Source organism: Vicugna pacos, chromosome 16 (assembly GCF_048564905.1).
Source record: "Vicugna pacos chromosome 16, VicPac4, whole genome shotgun sequence".
NCBI classification, from domain to species: domain Eukaryota; kingdom Metazoa; phylum Chordata; class Mammalia; order Artiodactyla; family Camelidae; genus Vicugna; species Vicugna pacos.
In genome coordinates, this window is record NC_133002.1 from 3,319,622 (window position 1) to 3,334,500 (window position 14,879).

Sequence of the window (14,879 nt, forward strand, 5' to 3'; positions counted from 1 at the left end):
ATGCAATCCATAGTGAGCTTTTACCCACTGCAAGATTCACCATTGCAACCACCATCCCTGCCACTGTGCTAGCAGATTCCGTGTATGAATCTGCTTTACTATTAAAAAACCTGCTTTGCAAAAAAGGTCCTCTTTGTGTCACATGGGGGAAGAGTCCACAGCCTCCTTCTAAATGCCCTTGCATAAAACAATTGTTGCCACAGGGAGAATCGTGTTGGCCCCACTCAGTCATGATGAACATGTTCCGTGTTCTTCCTTTTTTTTTTAATTGAAGAATGTAGTCAGTTTACAATGTTGTGTTAGTTTCTGGAGGTACAAGCATAGTGGTTCAGTTATATATATATATGTGTGTATATGTATATTACTTTTCCTTTTCATTAAAAGCTATTGCAAAGCACTGAATATAGTTCCCCGTACTACACAGTAGGACCTTGCTGTTTATCTATCCTACATATAGTAGTCAGTATCTGCAAATCTCAAGCTCCCAATTTAACCCTACACCCCGTCCCCTTCTCTGGTAACCATAAGCTTGTTCTCTACGTCTGTGAGTCTGTTTCTGCTTTGTAAATAAGTTCAGTTGTGTCATTTTTTTTTAGATTCCACATATAAGTGATCTCATATGGTATTTTTCTTTCTTTTTCTGGCTTATTTCACTTAGAATGACAATCTCCAGGTCCATCTATATTCCTGCAAATGGCATTATTTTATTCTTTTTTATGGTTGAGTAGTATTCCATTGTGTATTTATACACATCTTCTTTATCCAGTCATCTGTGGATGGACATTTAGGTTGCTTCCATGTCTTGGCTATTTGTAAATAGTGCTGCTATGAACGTTGGGGTGCATGTATCTTTTCGAATTAGAGTTCCCTCTGAGTATGTGCCAAGGAAAAGGATTGCTGGATCTTCTGGTAAATCTATTTTTAGCTTTTTAAGGAATCTCTGTACTGTTTTCCACAGTGGCTACACCAAATTACATTCCCACTAACAGTGGAGGAAGGTTCCCTTTTCTCCACACCCTCTCCAGCATTTGTCATTTGTGGACTTTCAAATGATGGCGATTCTGACTGGTGTGAGGTGATGCCTCATTGGAGGTTTGATTTTCATGTCTCTGTTAATTAGCAATACTGAGCATTTTTTCATGTGCTTATCGGTCATTTGTCTGTCTTCATTGGAGAATTGCTTCTTTAGGTCTTCTGCCCATTTTTGGATTGAGTTGTTTGGTTTTTGTTACTGAATTGTATGAGTTGTTTGTATATCCTGGAAATTAAGCCTTTGTCAGTTACATTGTTTGCAAATATTTTCTCTCATTCAGTAGATTGTTCTTTTTGTTTCGTTTATAGTTCCCTTTGCTGTGCAAAATCTTGTAAGTTTAACTGGGTCCCATTTGTTTATTTTTGCTTTTATTTCTACCGCCTAGGTAGGCTGTCCTAGGAGAACGTTGCTGAGATTTATATCAGAGAATGTTTTCCTGTGTTTTCTTGTAGGAGGCTTATAGTGTCATGGCTTATATTCAAGTCTTAAAGTCATTTTGAATTTATTTTTGTGTACGGTGTGAGGGTGTGTTCTAACTTCATTGATTTACATGCGGCTGTCCAGCTTTCCCAACACCACTTGCTGAAGAGGCTGTCTTTTCTCCATTGTATATTCCTGCCTCCTTTGTCGAAGATTAATTGACCATAGGTGTGTGGGTTCCCTGCTCTACCTTTATTCAATCACCTACCACATTGTCTGTCTGCTTCCTCCACTAGTCTTAGGCCTGTTGAAGGGAGGGTATGTGTCTTATTATTTTCCACCTCCAGTGCCTACCATGTGCTAGTCTTTCCGGGGCATCCTGTGAATGGACTTCTCCAGTTCACCTGCACAGGAGCACCGTTTCGTGTTTTTAGATAAGAGTTAGGAGAGATGCCTCTGATTGCATGCCTGCCTGCTCTTTAACAGTAATAACTCATATGTATCTTGGAGATTTATCCTGTTTACAGATATTTTCTCTTTTAACCTTTGCACCTGTGGAATAGGTACTCTTACTATCCTGCTGATGGAGAAATTGAGGCAAAGAGAGCAACTTCCCCAAGGTCATCTGATCCCAGGGTGGCCCAGCAGGGATGAACTGGGTCTGCTGGATGCCAGAGCTGCAAGCTCTGAACCACTATTTCATAATGGACTGGGGCAGTCCAGTGAGATCAATGCAATTGATAGGCCACTTCCAGAAGAGGATTTAGCCTGAAATCAGGTTGAGAGTTAGGAATGAGATGATAAAATAAAGTGACTTTGAGTAATCTGTGAAGGTGTGATGTAGAAGCTAGTGATTATGACCAAGGATGCGCTGGAAGTAAAGAAAAAAAGATTAAATTTTTTTAAGGCAGTAAAAAGCCACTGCAAGTGGGTGAAAGAGATCATTGTTAAATCCACAGGTAAAATCTAAGCTGAAATATTTCTCTGTGTGTGTGTGTGTTTTCTGACCTTAGAGTGAGCATTATTTGCAGCCAAGTGAGAGAGCCCAAGATAAAACTGCCCACTGGAGCTCCCTCCAGTTTCCTGACTCATAAAATCACAAGCCAAATCACATGGTGGTTGTTTTACATCACTAAGTTTGGGGGATAATTGATTATGTAGTAATAGTGACCGAAACACTGATCAGGTATAAGAACCAAAGTTAAGGATGTACAAAACAATAAGATTGCTTTTCACTGTTTGAAAACTCAAGCACCGTGTCTGAAAAAGTCATTAATCTATTTGGACACCCATAGTTTCATTTATGAATTGAGATACAGGAAGCAACTTAGGTCACCTCTAAGTATCCTTCTTGTTCTAGCATTTCCTAGCCAATAACAACAAATAGGCAATTTTTTTTTACCTAATTCATCCAGTTTTTCCCTTATCTGCAAGCTATCTTTTATTTAAACAGCATCATTTATTAACTTTCAACAGACATTTGACTCAGGCATTGTCACTAGGCACTGTGCACTGTTCTGGTGTCATCTAAGGGAACTTTTTTTTTTCCTGGAAATAAAAGTGATTTACAATATTGTGTTAGTTCCAGGTGTACAGCAAAGTGATTCGCTTATACATATGTATGTATGTATCTATATTCTTTTTTTATTATCTTCCATGAGATTATTATAAGATATTGAATATAGTTCCCTGTGCCATACAGTAGAAACTTGTTGTTTATCTATTTTCTGTATGGTAGTCCCATATTCGTAATTTATCCCTCCCTGCCTCTTCCTAAGGGAACTTGTTGATCCAAAATTAGGCACGTCATAAGCAGAGCAACCGTCCCACATCTTAATCGCCCTTCCCCCAACCTCCTTCATGCTCTTGCTGGTTTACTATGGTCAGCACTAAAACACTCTTTTCATGGGTTTTTTTTTTAATCTTTTCTGAAGAAAAGGCCTTTTTATTTAGAAATTACCGTATACAATACTGAACTCTGTTCACTGGGGTATATAAATATCAGGGAAACTGGCTTGGATACATAAATATCGAGGAAATTGGCATTAAATCCTAGGTAGTTCCGTGGCAAAACTGCCACAGAAATAAATAACATTATTATTTTATGCAACAGTGTCTGGTACTCTTAGGGGACACTCCTGGACCGACATTTGGAGTTAAGCCTTTGTTCTTCGGCTGGAAATGAGATGAGCTAAATGAAATGAAAAGTTAACGTCTTCTTTGCTTAGGCAAATAGATGAGAATGTGGGCCGAAGAGAAATTAATTTGAATTTTAAAGAAATGTCCCAGGTGAGCCTGGGCTCCAGTTCAAAAATTTTGTTTGCTTGTCGTGGTTTCATTCAAAAAAAAAAAAACACATTAATTTTATAATGTTAATCGTGTGTGTGTGTACATATATATACTTTTTTTTCATTACAAACACATCTATAGTACTTAAGTGAATCAGGATAGTTAGTCTGCACTTTGGTTTCTGCCTAAGACATGAAGGTAAATTAAAAATCAAATTCATTCTGAAGAAATTAATGGTGTTCCTAGAAGAAGGTTGGGAGTTAGAGGTTTAACTTCATCTCCTTCTGGAGTTCATAGGATTGTTGGTGTCACCCAAATTTACATCCCCTGCCCAGATTTCCCCCTCACCGTCCCCCACCGACTGAGCCTCAGACATATATTCAACAACATGCTTGATAGTTCAGTTTGGTTACAAGCTACAAAAACCAATTCTAGCTACCTAAGGAAAAGGAAATTTGATGGAAAACGTGAGGATGTAACAGGAGTGGTCAAGAAAGCTGAAGAAGAGAGATAGGAGGCTGGCACTTCCAGAATGTCTTGGTAGTAGGAACTGCTCAGCTATCTCCCTCTGTGGTTTCTTCCATCTCTGGGTCACTCCAGACAAGGTTCAAAGTCCTGGAGAAAGTTTGGTTGGCCAAGCTCGGGTCATACCACAACTCTGTGGTTGAGCCAGTGTGATTAGATTTGCAAAGATGTAAAGTTTACCACACCCCATTGCTGGCGCAGTTGTGTGGAAACAGGCATTCTCATGCTCTGCTGTTGCAAGAAAATTGCCTTGGCTTTCTTCTGGGAGTCAGTTTGATAGTACACTAAAATATATACATACATATTTTAAGTACATACTCTTTAATCAATCAATTTCACATTTAAAAATTTTTCTAAAAGAAAATTAATTAATTGAGCAAAAATATAGATGATTGGTTATTTTATTATTGCTTGGAATAGCAACATTGGAGATCCCCTAATTGTCCAACAATAGGAAACTAGTTAAATAATGATGATACAGCCATATGTTAGAGTGCTTTATAGCCATTAGAAATTATGATGTGGTCCCATATTTGTTCACATGGACACTGTCCATTATGTACTATTAAATTAAAAAAGCAAGTTATAAATAGTATGTACAGTATGTCCCTAGTTTTATAAAAATAAATAAATATATATATACAGTAAAAATTTTTTTATTGAGGTATAGTTGATGTACAACATTATGTCAGTTTCAGGTGTGCAACATGTATGTATTTTTAACACCTTTATTATGGTGTGATTCCTGTACAGTAAACTACACATATTTGAGATGAACAATTTGATGAGTTTTGATAAGTATAACATATATGTATTTTAGATGTTTAAAAGAACATAGAACATTTGCAAGCAAGTGTGTTTGCACATCTATGATGAGAAAAGACAATAAATTTATTTTAAAAGGGAGTGTTAATAAGTAAAAGTAGAATCGATATTACTTAAATGTGCTTGGAATTCTTTTAATGCAGGAGAGTTGGGAAAACACTCCTGTGTTTCTTCTTTATTCTCACACTATTACTACACAATACTTGTAACACCAAATGTGTGGGTTTTCCACACATCAAGCAACTTTCAACACGAACTGAGTGTCCTTACAATGCAATTCAGTTCTGACAGCATCCACCTGGGGTTACCTTAACCTGTTGGAATCACAGGTTAAGCATTCAAATGCAGAAGAGCATTCTCACTTCAGATGCCAATTATAAGGCTCAGATAGTCACCGGTACCTCTGACCCACTGGCTATAAATCAGAGTTCACATGTCCCCCTCTTTGGGCTCAACAGTTAGCTAGAATTGTCACAGAACTTCAGGGAAACACTTTATGTTCACTGGTCTATTACAAAGGGTAGAATAAAAGATGAGTGAACACCAGATGCAGAGATATATAGGATGCAGAAGTGTCCAAGCGTAGGAGCTCCTGTCCTTGGGAAACTAGGTGTGCCACCTTCCTGGTAGGTAGATGTGTTCACCAACCCAGAAGCTCTCTGAACCCTGTATTATTGGTATATTTATGAGGCTTCATTACACAGGCATGATCGATCGTTAATTCCATTACTAGTCTTTCTCCCTTCTCTGGAGAAAGGTGCGAGGAGTGAGCTGAAATTTCCAAGCTTCTTTCATTGCACGGTCTTTCTGGTGACCATCCACCATCCAAGAGCCCACCAAGAATCACCTTATTAGGACAAAAGATGTTCCTATCACCCAGGAAATTTCAAAGGATTTAAAAGATCTGTGTCAGATTCTCCTATCACCAAGGAAGTTATAAAGACCTCAGGAGCTCAGTGTGAGGATTCAGGGTCAAAGGTAAATGTTAGAACAAAAGAAACTTCTAGCATCCCTATTTTATCTATTTGGCGGGGGAAGGTAATTAGGTTTATTTATGTATTTATTTTAATGGAGGGGCTGGGGATTGAACTCAGGACCTCATGCATGGTGGGCTTGTGTTCTACCACTGAGCTATCCCCTCCCCCTTAGCATCCCTATTTACAAGAGTTTTAGGAGCTCTATGCCAGGAACTGGGGACAGAGACCGATATATATGTTTATTATTATTTCATAGTCGATTATTTCTATAAAATGGTATTTCACTTTTAACTCCTTGATACAGCCTCCAAGATTTTAATTGTCACGATGCTGCCTTATTAAAAATATCATCAGTGATAATAATAATTAACGTTTATGGAGCACCAGGCACTATGTTGAAAGCTTTCTATGCATTATCTCATTCAATGCTCACCACAGCCTTATGAAGTTGATATTATTATTGGCTCCATTTCACAAATGAGGAAACCAAGGCCTTAGATCGAGTCAGCGGAAAGTCCCAGACTCCCACCCAAGTATGTTTAAGTCAAGCCTGTACTTTTAACCTCCAAGCAATCTTTCCTCTATAATTAGGAAATTAAGTCTGAGCAAGATCGTTTATTTATTTATACCATTGCCTTGTTCCAGAAAGGATTTCGGGCATCTGGTTAAGTAACGTGTCCAAGAATCACCCAGACAATAAGTGGCAGAGCCAGGAATCGAATCTCTTTCTCTCACGAACTGTATAAACGAAGTGAGATAACACAGATGGAGACCCACATCATATAGTTCCTCATAAACATGAAAAGGGGAAATGGGGACATTTTCTTTGGCTGGTTTTCATTTTCGTTCTGCTTGGATTTGTTCTCAGTGTTAGGAGCTCCTGGCTGCATCTTTTGAGAAGGGATGAGTAGGACAAGGGGGACTCAGGAATGACAGGACTGGGTAGTAAGTACGTGGGCCGCCCATGGGGAGCAGATGACAGGAACACGCCTGAGGCCTTCATGAGAAATGTGCTTGGTACGTGGCAGGCAACCTGCAAACACAGCTTAGTAAACAAAAAGAGTTCGGGGCGAAGGGTAAGAAAGAGTGAAGAGAGGGTCAGGCAGACGAAGGAAGAGCCGTGAAGCCTTGAGGAAATGGAGAGACGGCAAAGGGGGTGGGAAAGAGCACATACCTGTTCAAGAGTAAGAATAAAAATAATAATTGAATTTGGTTGTGCAAGGTTTCAGAGAAGAAAAGTATGAAGGGTGAATACCACCGAAACAGCCATTAAGAAAAAAAAAAAAAAGGCCTATCCTTAAGTATCTCAAGTCAGGGACAGTCCCTTCAAGTCTGAGCAGCGAACAGTTTTGTCAACCCCCCTTGGTCCTTTTCTTCTTCTTGGACCTGTAGCATCGTTCCTCTTAAGACAAAGAATCCATTTCTTTACCTCTCAGACTCAATCCAAACAGGCTTGTGTAAAGAATGGTCTTTTCTTGGCAATAACTTGAAAAATAAATAAAATGAAACAGATCCTCATTTTTTTGGTCTGTGCCTAAAAAGTGGAACATTCATTTGCTTTCAGTTTGAATTATTATAAAAACATTGCAGAACTTGTTCTTAATCTTTTTTTTTTTTTAAATGAAGGGAGCCTGTCTCAACTTAGGATCCTTAACCAAACACGCTTCAGTCTCAGGGCAAGAACTGGCTATAAAGAAAATATAGCTCTTTTTAATAGTAACTCTTGATGCCTGGCTGTTCACTGAAAGCTCACTATGAAGGCAAGAGCTATTTGAAACTCTCCTCGTTAAGAACCATGATGTTTTACTTCAGTTGGACTTGGCCACTCTGGATAATGTGAAACAGAAGTCACTTACTGAGAGGCAGGGACAGGAAGAGGAAATGGCTGACCTGTAACTGGAGTTCTCCAAAGGTGATAGGTACATTTATTAATCTCCTGGGACCCATACTCAGTTAGCAACATGAGCTGACTAGCACGTGTGCTGAATAATGTTTAAGTCGTTAGAGTGCTTACCGTCCCAGGAATTTATTTCCTCCCCCATTCCTCCTTTCTAGACATATCCTTTTTTACCTAAACTATGCACACAACATTCAGAAAAGGCAAATCTGTTCATGCTTGTTGGATAGAATCTCGTAGAATATTGATCATGAGAATGTCTCTTTGGCCACCAGACGTGGACAAGGAGTTCTCTGTTTTAAGTAAATTAATCTAGGGCCAAGAAATTCCCACATCTCCTTGAGTTTAGTTTGGAATTATTCCTTCTTTCTCCAAAGGTGATGTAATGTATATATTTATTTTAAAATATATGTATTACGTTTATTTTAAATGTAAGCAATTTAATCTTGTCTTTAAACAAAGATTAAAGATTTAAGATTAAAAAACCTCTCTAAGATAACTGAAGGAGTTGCAAATTCTACCAAGTAAACAGCAAAACTATGATGTTCTGGAAATACTGTATATAGAAACACACACATAGCACATAGAAAATGTATCATGATAGTTAGTGGCTAAAAGCCTGACATAAATTTATTTTAGTCCTTCATCAACTACTTTTTTGTTTCTTATGGGAGGAAAGAATTAGGTTTATTTATTGACTTATTATTTAAGTGGAGGTACTGGGGACTGAACCCAGGACCTTGTGCGTGTTAGGAAGGCACTCTACCACTGAGCTATCCCCTCCCCCCTCATCAACTACTTTGTAAAACTTCAGGTCTAATATAAATAACAGTCCCAACACACAAATGGGACAGAGGCACAAATATATTAGATGTCAACGCCCAATAAAATGATATCAGACCGAGAAGATCTGTGCCCTGATATATTTTTAAAACTTATGATGTTCTCAGCTCTAAGAACCCCTGAAAGAAAAATGACTCATTTCATAAAGACATTTTTATAAGCAAAGTGGATTTAGAATTTAACAGTGACATTTTGTCGTTATAAAGCAGGTAATTTGATATTTATAACAGCATCATTGTCAATTACATTTGTAAAGAGTAAAAGTGAGTCGAAAGTACTTGATGAGCAAAGAAAGACAAAACTGAAGCTGTAATGGGGTTGTTAGCTGTTAAGGGAGAAGAAAAACAAAGGGAAAGTTGTAATGTTTGTAGTTGTTTGTTTTTTAATTGCACTGATTTTAAGGTGCGCATCATAACAGATTCAAAGGCCCTTAGTAGTAGGTAAATGTATGTAAGTTCAGGTTTCTTGATGGCCAAGTCTTGTGGATTTCACCATTGCCTTTATTTCTCTCTGCAAATTACTCGTCTAATAAGCTAGTTTCTCTTCTGCAAAGCTTAAGATTTTGTTTCGTAACAGTTTTTGGTTGGTGACCCATCCTTAAAAGAGAGTTGTTTACTACATTCTAAAAAAGCCACAAACAAGGAGTGTTCCCATTGTTCTTTGGTTACACATTCCTGTCTATTCAAATTGTGAACCAGCTTGTTTTCCTGTTGCTTGTTGTTCAGCCTCGTAAACTCCGTAGCACCTTCTGAAGATAATGCAGGTATTGTAAACATCAGAAACACATGCAAGTGATCAAACTCCATTGTATAATATACTGTGCCAAGAACGTATATTTCACACATGGTGTGTGAGTGAAATTGGAAATAAAACTGAAAGTGAAGTGTTTTCTATTAGGCAGAAAATGGCAGGTGCCCCAGGGCAAAAGTTAATTGATCCTTACGTATAACCTATTGAGTTTTAATTGAAATCTTGCTTATTTTACAAGTGTAAATCTATGAGCTGAGTCGCAGTTTGAGCCTATTGGATTCATGACTAGAATAAGTTTAATGCCAGATTAGCTCTTATAAAATGTGCTTTCTTAGAATAATAGTATTAGCTCCAAAATATACGTAGGTTCTTTGGTTGCTTTATTGCACCCAAAACAAAATTATTGAAATTTGATGATAGATGAAATTTGATGATACAATATTTACCTTAATTAATAATAGCACATATCTGAGTATAAAGTATGTTCAATAATTGTTTCTTGAGAACCCAGCATCTGGAAATGCATCCCCAACATCACCTGACCAGCAAACAAATATTTCATTTTTAGGGCTGAAAAGATGAAGCTTTAACTCCTAATTATTAAGGCTATGTTTTACAGAAACCATAGTATATTGCAAGGTTTTTTGTTTTTTTTGTTTTTTCCTTTGTGAATGTCTGCTTTGAATTTTCATTTATTCCTTGGGGTTTGTGGCTTGGTAAAACACAGTGGCAAATACATTTATCTAAAACTTAAAAACAATTTTTTTCTCATGACTCTTCTAACTCCCCAATTGAAATTTTAGAAGATCAAAAGGGAAGTAAGCAAAAATGCTAATTTTTGAAGGATAAAAGAAAAGAGTGCCTGGCTCATTTATTTCTAATTAAGACCTGCATGAAACCATAAAAATGGAAATGTGTTTATGTAACCCACTTAAAAGCTAGCCAATCCAGAGAAAAACAGCCCTCACTGGGTGTGTCAATACACAGTCTGTAATTTAAGAGAAGAAAAAGTGACCAGAAAAATAAGATCCAATGGTTAATCTCTTTTCTTAAAATAATTTTCCTCTACTAAATATATAAGTGCGCAAATAAACTAAGTTAACATGCTGGTTTGCCTCTAGGTATTGCGGGAAAACAATGATGAACACATTGTGCAGAGAAATTCATCTCTTTATTCACCCAGAAAGACTTACTCAGTATCCAGTTGTGTGCCAAGTACTGTGTTCGTTCTATCCAAGCGCCAAACAGTAGAATAGGGTAAATTATCGTCTCTCTGCAGTGAAATTATATCTGTAGATTGCCTTTCATTTTCAACCCATTGTTTCATTGAAATTCATATTCCTTTAGACACTTTCTCTCATAGTGAAGGCTAAATATAATTTTTCTTAAAAAGGTTAATTTTAGATTCATCATACAGAATCAGTTTGAAAATGTTCTCTTTCACACTGTCCCAAGTAAATTATCCCATGTTTTCAGGTCTGAGCTCTGAGGCTGTCAGGCCCGTTTAAGCCACAGCCTGTTGAAAAATGCTACGGGTCAGTGTATTACTCTCATCAGAGATTTTTGCCCAACCAAGAGGACTGTATTTGACATCTATTCAAAATCATGAGTCATTTGGTGGCAATATACCCACTTCTTTCTGGGATATTTGCCTATGTACCTGTCAATGCCAGTCTCTATTTTTGGTCTAAAAATTCAGACTTCTTGGCATTTTAATTTTCAGAGCTATCCCCGCTCCACCACCTGCAACAGGCTGTTTGTTGGTATTGAATTTGGACTTTCTAGATTCATTTTGTTTTGTTTTGTTTTTAGTTTAGAGTTGGACCCTCATTTTGGCTCCTTGATTTGAATTCTCTAATTCTGGTGAAAGAGGACTCTCCAGTATTAAACCAAGATGTCTCCAGGGCAACAGAGCAGAGAAGTGGTAGGATATGCAAAATAAGGCTCTGAGCGACTTCAAATATTATGTGGAAAGCAACCAGGAATAATCAAAGGCACTACAGAATTTCAAAGAAGGGCTCTCTTTGAATGAACCTATACTGAAGAGATAAAATGCATGTTAAACAGAGACAAGCATGCTATCTCTTGCATAACGAATATAGGGAAATAAAAAACATATTCACATTTGATTATATTTGCATAAACACTGGAAGAATAAACAAAAAAAAAACAAACAAAAATTAATTACCCATGAAGTAAAAGAGCTAGGGACGGGGGAAAGCATAGAATCTCTTTTTGTATAACTTTTCATTTAGTTTGACTTTGGATCATGAAATACAAAACTAAAATAAGAATTACTTGTAGGATGAGAATTCCCCAACTAGTAGATTGGGATCTATAAAGTTATCTTTGGGCCTCCATGCCATCAGATCCTCCATGCCAATTGCTTCCACCAGCCCATGAATCCTCAGCTACCCTTGTTCAAGTGCTAAATTTTCTGCACCTGGATTTGATGCAGGTGTCAGAAAACCCAACCCAAATTGATTTCAGCAGAAAAGGAATTTATTGATTGAGGTCCATCAAAAGGCCCAGGCATTGATCTTCAGACACAACTTGATTCAGGCATTAAATTAGAGACCACTGGGGTCCAGTCCTCAGCTCTACTTCCTCCGAATGAATTCTGTTCCGTAGTTGCCAATGGATAAACTGTCCCTGGCCACTACAGGCTGTCAACATCACAACAACCAATTATAGAAGAAAGGTCCACTTTTTCTCTAATGGCGCCAATCAAAGTCCCAGCACTGAGTCTTACGGGTTTTGATTGGCCTGTTTTGAATCATGTGCCCATCTCCCAACCAGTCACTGTAACCAGAGAGTCAGGATGCTAGTCATTGGCTTAGTCTAGGTCACATGCTCCACTGTGGGCACAGGAGCAAGTGCGCTTCCTCTGAAATGGGCACGTTGAGAGGAGAGGAGAGAAGTAACACTCCCAAGTGGAACCGGGTGCATTGTCAGGAAGGACCCTAAAGGCTAGGCAGTAAAAACATTCACCACAGCACCTCCTCAGAAAGACTCCCCCTCCCTCAGAGGCTGTCTTCTCAGGGCTCACTCCCACCAGACAGCTCAAGTTTTGGAGAAAGACGACCAACAGTAGCTTTTAAAAAGAGATTTGAGACGCCTGAATTAAGTAAGAGTTTCTCAGCCTGAAATAGGCTAGGCAGAGAGAACATTTTACTTTTCAAAGCAGGTCAGAAAAATTGCCGTTTTAATCAAGAAAGAACAAAAGTTAAAGACAAATTGTTTCTATCCCAAAGACTGAAATTCGTGAAACAGTGTTGAGCAGTTTCATAGAACTGCCTTTCTTGAGGCAGACAAGACAATAAACTATTTTTGTGTATGTGATTCTTTTGTTATAAAAGCTGGGGAATTATTTGGGCCTGTAAACCCTCTTTTTAATATGTATTATTTCTGAATGATGACCATAGCCAGTTTTTAAATAAATAAATAAATACTCCACAAAGACAAGACTGAAAGGAGGCATTCTTTCCAGGGGAGGCTCTACCCTGTTATTCCGTGGCTGGTCTCAATTAGCTTTCTGCCGCCGCCACGCATTAGTGAAGCCGGTAACGGGGCTTAAGGAACATGTCCGTAGGTCCGGGGGAAGATTTCCATTTTCTCTCCATTTCTGGCATCACTGGAACACTTCAGTCCAGCACACATAATCAGATCGAATGCATGCATAAGACTCTACTATATATAGTATGAGTGAATTCCAGGATGCAAACTATATATAGTTGAGCTAAAAAAAAAAAAAACATGTTGAGTGTCATGTTACTCAGCTTGGCAACGTTGAAACACATTAAACAGTTCTTTCTAGTCATTTCTTTCGGGTGCTGGTCCTCACTGGTGCCTCCTTTGTGCACCCTTATGTTCAGCTGGTCTGTTTTCATAAGTCTCGTTTTGGACGTGGGTCACGTGGGAGCTGCTTCTGTCTGATTTCCGTGTACAGAGATGGCGCTAGCATTTCTAAGCAGGAGGAGCTCAGGGCAGCAGTCTGGCTGGGTAGTTGCCTGGAATCTCTTTGGGAGTTACTTGGAGCGGGGCGGTGAGACCACAGAGGAGGGAGGGCTAAAGGACTCCCCCTGGACCATCTTTTGGTGCTGCCATTACCCGTACATACCTGTTTGTTTTCTTGTAGAAACTGCTTATTCTGGCAGGCTCTTGTCCAGACAGTTAAGCCAAGCTCACCCAACAGAAAGCCTCTAATTTTTCTCTGAATTTCCCGTTTCCATCAGCAGGGCGTTGAGTGCTCCTATGTGCATTTATGTGGGCGTTGGGGATGTCCAGATGAACAGGATGGTCCTTGCCCCAGGTTGTTCACGGTCTAAAGTGGAGTGGGGGTGAAGGGACATACAAAAACAAAAGTAAGACATATGCAATGACTGTACTGTCATGGTGCTTTGCAAAAGTAACAGTGTGGGCCCAAGGGAAGGTTCCATATACCTCAGATAGCTCTCTGCATTCACATCTCCTCTCTCTCGTCTCATTCTTCATTTTCTCCCACATAACAATTCATTTAACAAATATTTATTTGTTATGCTCTGCTCACTGCTGGGGCTGCAGCTATGTTGGACTTTTATTCTAGATTGGGAATCATAATAAACAAGTAAACCAAAAAGGTATTATATAGTGAGACATAAAACAGGCTAAGGGTAGGTAGTGGCTGCTGGAGGGGGAAGGGGGGCGTGAAAGGGGAAAGGTTGTCACCACAGGCACGGAGATCAGGGAAGGCCTTTGTTTTGGAAAGGGGACAGGTGAGCTGAGACCTGACTGGTAAGAACTCACCAGCCATGAGGAGATCTGGGGAAGAGCGCTGCTGGCAGGTGAAACTAGAAGGTGGGGAAGGTTGGTGTCGTATTACTCAGCTTGGCAACGTTTAAACACTTTAAACAGTTTGTTGGTGTTTCCAGAATGGAAAGGCCATGTGACTAGAGCGTAGAGCAGAGGGGGAGAGTGATGGGAAATGAGGTCAGAGAAATCAGCAGGGACCAGAGCATGAGGGCTGGGAGATCTCTGTAGAGTGTTTAAATTTTAGAGAGGAGGATATACTTTTCCAGTTAGGCATGGTTCTTGTCCAAGGTACTGTCTTCAGCATCTAAGGAAAACAGAATTACAATTAAAATATCGGCTGCTCGGTGAGGGCAGGATGCGAGAAAAGGTAAATGGAAGCTCTCGATGGGCTACAGAAGGATCCCACCGCTGAGGATTTTCCCATCGGAGTGTCTGATGTTTACGTGAGCACCAGAGGGAACACCGTCCCTTGAACACATTTTCTTTCCCTGGGTTTCCTTGTGTTTTAGGGTTGACTGTCCGCTTGTCT

At 39.0% G+C, this 14,879-nt stretch overlaps 1 long non-coding RNA gene across 1 annotated transcript; it reads right to left on the reverse strand.

Annotated features, from left to right (window-relative positions):
* Positions 1-13,691: 13,691 nt before the first annotated feature.
* LOC140686269 (uncharacterized) lies at positions 13,692-14,646 on the reverse strand. The gene is made up of 3 exons (XR_012059974.1): positions 14,345-14,646; positions 14,003-14,140; positions 13,692-13,883 (listed from the first exon to the last, which is right to left on the reverse strand). It is a non-coding gene; the product is annotated as an uncharacterized lncRNA (long non-coding RNA).
* Positions 14,647-14,879: the final 233 nt, after the last annotated feature.